The sequence below is a fragment of the Lycium barbarum genome, chromosome 3 (genome assembly GCF_019175385.1).
Source record: "Lycium barbarum isolate Lr01 chromosome 3, ASM1917538v2, whole genome shotgun sequence".
NCBI lineage: Eukaryota > Viridiplantae > Streptophyta > Magnoliopsida > Solanales > Solanaceae > Lycium > Lycium barbarum.
The window spans coordinates 107,241,557-107,250,355 of NC_083339.1; positions in this window are offsets into that span (position 1 = coordinate 107,241,557).

The following is an 8,799-nucleotide window of genomic DNA, read 5'->3' on the forward strand; positions in this document are numbered from 1 at the left end:
AGCATAGGACTTCTATTCAGCTGTCTTGGAGAGCTCCGTTGTTCCGGAGTCTAGACTTTTGGTTCGGATCTTATAATGTATATGTATATGTTTATCCAGGGGTACGGCGGGGCCCTGTCCCGCCATATTTCGCTATCGATACTCTTAGAGGTCTGTAGACATATGTGTAGGTTGTGTATAAGTTTTGTTCAGCCGTGTCTATCCGATGTGCTATGATATGATGTCCGTCTGCAGTGGCAGCCTTGTCGGCTTGCATATGACATGATGTTGATGTGTAGTGGCAGCCTTGTCGGCTTGCGTATCATTTTATGATTTGATCAGTTGTGACTCATCAGGAGACAGTTTATCTAAATATACATATATGATGACGTTATGAACCGTTGGAGTTCTTTTGCAAGTTTCCATATTGTTCATAGATTCAGTTTGATTATATTTTAACAGGTTCGTATTCGGGTGTCCAGCTCGGGCACTAGTCATGGCCCACGGGGTTTGGGTCGTGACAGAAGTGGTATCAGAGCAGTTCATCCTCGGAGTGTCTACAGACTGTGTCTAGTAGAGTCTTGTTTATCGGTGTGTTGTGCACCACATCTATAAACAGGAAGCTACAAGACATTTAGGATGTTACCTTTCTTTCATATCTAAGATCGTGCGATAGAGCCCAACCATAGGAAATGAAATTCCTTATACTAACGTTTGATTTCAGCTGAAGAACGACATCGACAGAAGGAAGCGACTGATGTTATTGGAAGTTACAAAGTACACAGGTAAGCAACGGTGCGAAAGAGGCATGTCGGATAAGGTAAGAATATTGAGGTAGGATTGACATGTAAAGTTGAAGAATGAAAGGGGAGGTAGATCGGAAGGTATAACAGGATAGATCGTTAAAGGATCCGGTACGTCTCGAGGTGCGATATGTGAGGTAAGTTCTGATACCTTTATACTTTTTACTGGAAATTGGGAGCCATGTGTGGCTATGATACGATATGATGTATGCGTATATATGTTGGCCCTGTGAGGCATTGTTGGTATTTCCTGCATGCATGTTTTGGGATAGTAAGAAACACAGAGGAAACTCTGCCAAAAGTTTCCCAGAAATAGAAAAAAGAGAATGAGATATAAGTTCGTAAAAGTCTTGAACGGTCATGTCAACAGTAATGATGAGATTTGACTAAGTTGAAAGTACATCCGACTTCGAGAAGTAAAGTTAACGGTTGAATTGATAATAATAGTAATTATGAGGTCGACATCGATATGGTAAATTTATCATGTTGGATTAAAGCTTTAAGAGATACCCTCCATGTCATCCGTAAGAGGCATCATTCCTATTTGGAAAATTTGATTTCGAAGAAGCGAATGTGAGCAGCAAAGTTTGGAATTCATTTGAACGGACCAGAATGCTTTCCAGCCACATTTTACCTTAGAAAAAGCTCATGTTGAAGAGCAAAAACGTCCAGCAATTAAGTTTCACTTCATTAGAAGAATACAGAGCATACAACAGGCAGTTTATGAAATGATTCGTTTACGACTCAAGAATAAATCGGGAGGTAAACCATGTGAATCAAGCACTAGAAGTCCTGTGGTGCTTGTCGGATTCTAGTTTTTCTTCTGGTGGTGGTTGGAGAATGCCTCACGGTGACATTTTATTAGTTCTTAATCAACTAATTGGAGATGGAATTTATGGAAGGAAAACTCAAACTTTTGGGTTGTCTAGGATCATGTGTTTCATATGTTGTTGATGAAATGCTGGGATAATTTGGAAGGGCTTGTGGCACTAAGGAATGATTTAGAAAAAAATGACAAATTATGAAGGTATTGAAAAGGAAGCTTGTGAGATAATAAGGATAAGATTGATCAAAAAGGGGGAAGGGTTAAGTACGCCTAGTTCACAGAGTGTAATTAAAACATAGTAAGAATCGTGAATGAGGTTAAGAAGTGTTACGTTATAAGATGGATTACGAACAGAATGTAAGGTGAATACCATAAGGATTGCTATAGAAATGAGTAAAGCCTAGCAAGAAAGTAACTAAAGAATATGATGTGATTAGTGTGAAATGGAAAAGCAAATGTAGAACGAATAAGAAAGAATTACAAAAGTTCTATAGGGAAAGTTCAGAATAGAGATCAAGTGGTAACGAAAGTGAAAGCGGGCACAGGAAGAGAAGGTGTTAATAGAAAGAGGAAGATAAGAAGAAAGCGAGTGGGATTACAGTGTAGTGATGCATTATGACGTGTATAGCTGAGAAAATGAGTAATATAAGCGACAGATTGTGAGAGACCGAACTAAGGGAAGATGAGCAACGAGACAGAATGAGTACCAGAAAATGACTTGTATGATAAGAATAGACAGGGATAAGCAGAGTGCGTTTTGAGAATGAGAAAGGGGTTATGTAGAAGTAATGTTTTCCGAAGGATATAATGGTAGTATAAGATTTCTTGTGCATAGAATAAAAGATGGACATAGACTGGAGATGTGGTAAGGGAATATTAAAGGAAACACCCAAGATAGATGTAATTAACTGAGTATGGGTATAGAATGAAAGGGAAATATATAGCTACGAGCTTAAAGGTATAGTACAACGATGAGGTTATAAGATAAGATTGCCATTTAGATGAACCCGATATGAATTTGAGTAAGTTAGAAGTTGGTACCGGGTACACAACAAGGGTAAAAAGCATAAAGCATAAAGGAGTATTACATGTATACGACTTCACCTTGGGAACAGTGAAATCCTTAAAGGACAGGGACTGTAGGTTGAGGAATAAATGATGTATTGTAAATTCATTAGAGGAAACAGATGATACAAGTTGGGATAAAGATAATTTTACAAGAGGACTTTGGACACTTATCATCGGAATATAAGTGCTACCTAACTGAGAATTTGGAATGACTACAGGTACTATATATCGAAAGGTTCTCGTCACTTCCTGATTTTGATTAAGGTTTCGTACGTGGATATCCAAAGTTATAAATTATAAGGAAAGATATGGGTATGGTACAGTATACCAAATGAATTCAAAAAAAAGGACCAGATGAATTTGAGATTGGAAATAGGGACATAAGGCGGAATATAAGTAGATAATGGTATAAGTACGTCCTTAAGGGGGGAAGCAGGTGAGAGAAGTGCGAGTGTAAGATGGAAACGATTGATGCTGCAATATATTTAATATGGATGCTTAATCTTCAAGTGAGATCCCTTGCTAAAACAAGTTAATAAGATCTGAAAGCCAACAATCAATGGATAGAATTCAGGATGGTATTTGAGACAGTACTGAGAATTATTGGGACATTAGAAAGTGGATGCTTATAAAAAGGAAGAATACGACAAGAAAATGATAACGAGTAACTTAGGAGATATTATAAAGGATAGCAATGCAATACTGGATTAGGGGTTAAAACGTTGGCAATGGGGTTACTTGCTAATGATACTGTAACTTATAAGTAGCAAAGGAGAAAGGATAGGAAACCTCCTATAGTAGGATATGAGGAAATCAAATGGCGAATAAAGGAAGGGAAAGAAGCGTGACAAGATAGACCGCAACTGAGTTTTAGTACAAATAAAATATGCAAAACGGGATGAACCAGGAGAGGGAAAGACTATGACTAAGATTGAATATACTTTGTACAAATTGTACAAGAATAGTTATGCAACCTACGAATAATTGTATGCTAAGGATGAGACCAAGTGAGTACTTGATAAGAAGAATAAGGATTCAGTACTAACAATGTGATGGTGATATTTTGGATACATTAAGGAAAGGTGTAAGATGGTTTGAGGCAAAACTACAAAGGTATAATTAGTATTGAGGGCAAAAGCCATAATTGATCCTTGATATCAATTGAAAGAGATAAGAGAAGAACATAGGGACTGCACAAAGACTAGCGTGGCGACGCTAAGGTATTTTCTGGGTTGATTTGAGCACCTACACATACTTGTGTAAAGATTGCAATAGGATGCGTGATAGGAGAACTAAGAGCAAATTTTAGTAAAGGGGCAATCGAAGAGTTTGAGCCAAAAATAGAGAAACGACACGAGATAATATGCCTAAAGTATTGACAGTTAGGGTAAAGGAAATTACAAAATGATTTAACCGAGACAATCAGAACAAGCGGGTTACTGGTTACTGGATGACAATAGAGTTATAATATGAGGGGACCCTAGCGCTATTCGATAACCAACCCTAAAGATCGAGATCAAGAAATAAAAGCAAGTGATAGTTAAAGACCTTTAAAAGAAAGTCAGAAAGTGACACATGATGCTGAGGATTCTAGAATACGGACTATAACAGCAGAGTAAAGCAAGGATATTGGAGTACAAAAATGTTACCCTCTGGGAAATTTCGTTTTACTCGTAGAACCTGCGAAGGATCTACAGGTTACCAGAGGCATGCAATACCCCAGGGATATTAAAATCTAATGAATCGATGGAGGACGTCTGCGCATTATAAAAATCTTATTTAAAGACTGAGAGGTAAGATGAAGGAAACGATATCTTAAGGGAGTAACTATAGGAGAAGAAGGAGTCGAGTTAAGACTAAGCGCACAAGGGAGAGAGTAAGATTTCAGCGAAAGAGCTCGCAATACAACCGACAACCAACTGCGAAATAAAGAGGAGAGCAAAGACAATGACGTAAAATAATTACCTTGAGAAGCAACAGAAGGAGAAAATATTACGGGAATGACTATGTAGAGACCTGGAATGCGTTATAATGAATTAAAGCGAATCGACCAATGGAAGAGGTATGTGAAGGACATAATTAAATAAGAAAACACTTGAGAAAAGTATTGGGAGTTCAGGACCAGTTTAACATTCGAGGATGAATGTTCTAAAGGGGGGAAGGATGTTATACCCCATATATTTATACGTCGAATTATTCGCAAGCAAATCGACTCAAGTTAAAGGCGGAATTATTTTCGGACATGAAATAGGAACCTTTAATTTTCAATTTTAATTATTACATAAATTGTTTATAAATTTTATTTAGTGTAGAAATATTATTAGAGATTAGGGATTAAATTAATTGTGATTAGATTATTAAGTAAGGATTAATGATTTATAAAAATTAATTAATTTGATTATTGAGAGTGGGCCCCACCCGAATTAAAAAAATGAAAAATGACAAATCAAGAAAATATTTGGTGAGTCACTAAGAGAGGACACGTGTCCTATAGGGAGAAATGCTATATAAATGATGAATCACGTTAGCCATGATTCATTTTGGCAAAATGCATTTCTAATTGAAAAAAAAAAAGGAAAGAGGAGTTATTTCCATGGCTGCTCACGGACAGCCATGGATGGAGGAAAAAAATATATTGTTGCCATTTTGATTAACTTCAAGTGATTTGCAAGTTCAAGGAGGTGATAGCAACATTGGATATTGAATCGAGGAAGAAGAAATTGTAAAATTGGAGCAATTAAGCGTAGAAATTCCTCCGAGAAAAATTAGGTAAGATTTTCTTACTTTGTGGTGTAATTGTGTTGTAATGGAATTATTAAAATTGGATTGGATGAAATTGGAAGTAAGAAATTGCGTGAAATCGTTGTTATATGAAATTGTGGGTTGAAATGGGTTCAGAAAGGTTGTTGGGTTGTTAGAATTGTTATGGGCTGAATTGTAACGAATCCATATGAATATTGATATTACTATCATTGTTGGTATTTCAGTGATAACAGGAGGATAATTGGAAATTCGGGTTAGGCGAAAATATAGGGGAAATGCTGCCCGATTTTCGTTAAGTCCTTAACTAATGAAAACCCTAATCGAGAAAGTATAAGTTAAAGAATGAGTCCTATAAGCGATGGGCTACGGATTTACGAACTAGAAAGTATAGTTACTAACGATAGCGTTACTTTATATTAAATAGGCTAAATGGGCGACGAAGAGAACGGGTTTGCGATTAATCGTTAACAGGTATGTAAAGTTGTCCCTTCTTTCTTTTGGCATGTCTTAGATCTAAGTGATGAATGATATGAACTTTGGGGTAATTCTATTCATAAGTTTTGAGTGTGATTTATGATTCTTATTCACTTCTTGATGTTAGAGCTCTTAAGTGATTGAGCTTCCCTCTTCAGTTTTCTGTACGTTGGATAATAGTCGATATATATAAGCTCCTATTCTTAGGAACTCTATGATAACTAATTTCCAGACTTCGATAAGTTGTTTCATACTGTATTGACATATGTCTACGACTCCTAAGGCTCTTTGGATATTGTTTATGATGACATCCGAGGGATATTTGATATGATTGTCGCTATTGATACTCAAGTGTAAATCCCTTCTTCTTATTCTGTTTGAGTCTTGATAATGTTTTAAATTGCATATGGTTGCTCACTACTCTGCTCGGGCATGCCTCAATATGTCTTTCACCGAGTCCCGGGCTGGGTATGTTATCGTGCACAGTCTCACTGCATTGTTCACCGAGCCCCTCACTAGAGGGCCGGAATATGATATATATATATATATATATATATATATATATATATATATATATATATATATATATATATATATATATATATAATGAAGTTATGCTGTGTTTATGGAGTTATGCTGTGTTATGGCGTTATGCTGTGTTTATGGAGTTATGCTGTGTTATGGCGTTATGTTGTGTTTATGGAGTTATGCTGTGTTATGGAGTTATGCTGTGTTATGGCGCCAAAGACGGGGTGGCGACCATGTTCACCGAGTCCCATAATGGGCCGGGTATGATATATGATATTGACATGCATGATTTATGTTTCAAAAGGACAAGTGTTTTGCTATTCTGGACATTGTACTTATTTTCTGTACTCCTTATTTCAGTTATGATCCTTTTTACTGTATTTCATGCTTTATATACTCAGTACATATTCCGTACTGACCCCCTTTCTTCGGGGGGCTGCGTTTCATGCCCGCAGGTACAGATAGTCGGTTTGGTGACCCTTCAGCATAGGACTTCTATTCAGCTGTCTTGGAGAGCTCCGTTGTTCCGGAGTCTAGACTTTTGGTTCGGATCTTATGTATATGTATATGTTTATCCAGGGGTACGGCGGGGCCCCGTCCCGCCATATTTCGCTATCGATACTCTTAGAGGTCTGTAGACATATGTGTGGGTTGTGTATAAGTTTTGTTCAGCTGTGTCTATCCGATGTGCTATGATATGATGTCCGTATGCAATGGCAGCCTTGTCGGCTTGCATATGACATGATGTTGATGTGTAGTGGCAGCCTTGTCGGCTTGCGTATCATTTTATGATTTGATCAGTTGTGACTCCTCAGGAGACAGTTTATCTAAATATACATATATGATGACGTTATGAACCGTTGGAGTTCATTTGCAAGTTGCCATATTGTTCATAGATTCAGTTTGATTATATTTTAACAGGTTCGTATACGAGTGTCCAGCTCGGGCACTAGTCATGGCCCACGGGGTTTGGGTCGTGACAAGGTCGCAGCTATGGCGCAGCAAATTGCTGAACTTAATAGGAAATTAGCTGAGACTAAGGCAAAAAGAGTTGAGGAATGTAACACCATGAAAGCGAGCATTGAATCGCTAATGGCACAAGTTAAAAGCCACATTGCATGTGGACAATTTGGTGTGCCCCCTTCTCCCCCCCCCCCCCCCTCCTCCGACCCAGAAGATGATGATGACGGTGATTACGTAGCCCGGACACCGGATGATCAGTTGTAGTAGTTTGGATTTAATAATGGACTTATGTTAAAACTAGTTAATGGTACTTTTGGTTGGACATTTAAATATTTCTGAACTTTGAAGGTCTATTTAGATCGTATTTGATGTGTTTAGATAGTGTTTGATGTGTTTTATTATTACTTAGGGTGATTTTATGTGTTGTAGCTCTTTTAGAATTGATTTGGAGCATCTTAATGCTAGTTTTGAGCAGCTTTTGGTACTGGTTTCTGAGCAGCTTTTGGTACTGGTTTCTGTGTAGATGTGGTTGCAGAAAATGCATGATTTGCATGCTGGAAATTTTCCAGAAAACCGACACAGTCCGTCAGTTTTCTGGAAATTAATTTTGCAAATTTTCCCGAAAACCGACTCTGTCCGTCGGTTTTCTGGAAATTAATTCTTAAATTTTATACAAAACCGACGCACTGTGTCGGTTTTTAATTAAAATAAAGACGCATTACGTCGGTTTTTTCATAAAATATATATTATTTTTTTATAAGATAAAAAATCAGAAATTAAAAAAATCGACTCTGTCCGTCGGTTTTTTTTTTTTTTAATTTTTGAATAAAACCCGACGGACTACGTAACCGACGCTGTCCGTCGGAAAAAACCGACGTGGTCCGTCGGTTTTCAAAAAGCGAGGCTATGTAAACCGACGGACCATAAAGGGTCGGTTTCCCGTCGGTTTCATTAAAAAAACCGACGTAGGCCGTCGGTTTTTCCCGTTCTTTTAGTAGTGGTTGGCATTGCCGCCAGGCTTGGTGGGGGTTCATCTGGTCTTTCATGTTTCGATGCTGAAGAAATACCATGCTGACGGTACCTACATTAGCCGTTGGGATTCTGTATGGCTTGATGAGAATAAGACTTACGAGGAGGAGCCTATCGCGATCTTGGATAGGTAGGTTCGAAAGTTGTGGTCAAAGGAGATTGCTTCTGTGAAGGTGCAATGGAAGCACCGCCTTGCAGAAGAGGCTACTTGGGAGACTGAGTTCGTAGCCGATATCCCCAGTTGTTCACTGATTCAAGTATTTTCCTACTTTCCTTATTTTCTTCACTCGAGGACGAGTAATGGTTCAATTGGTATCTGATGTAACGACCCGTTTGGTCGGTTTAGTCTCCTTTGTGTTTTTGCCC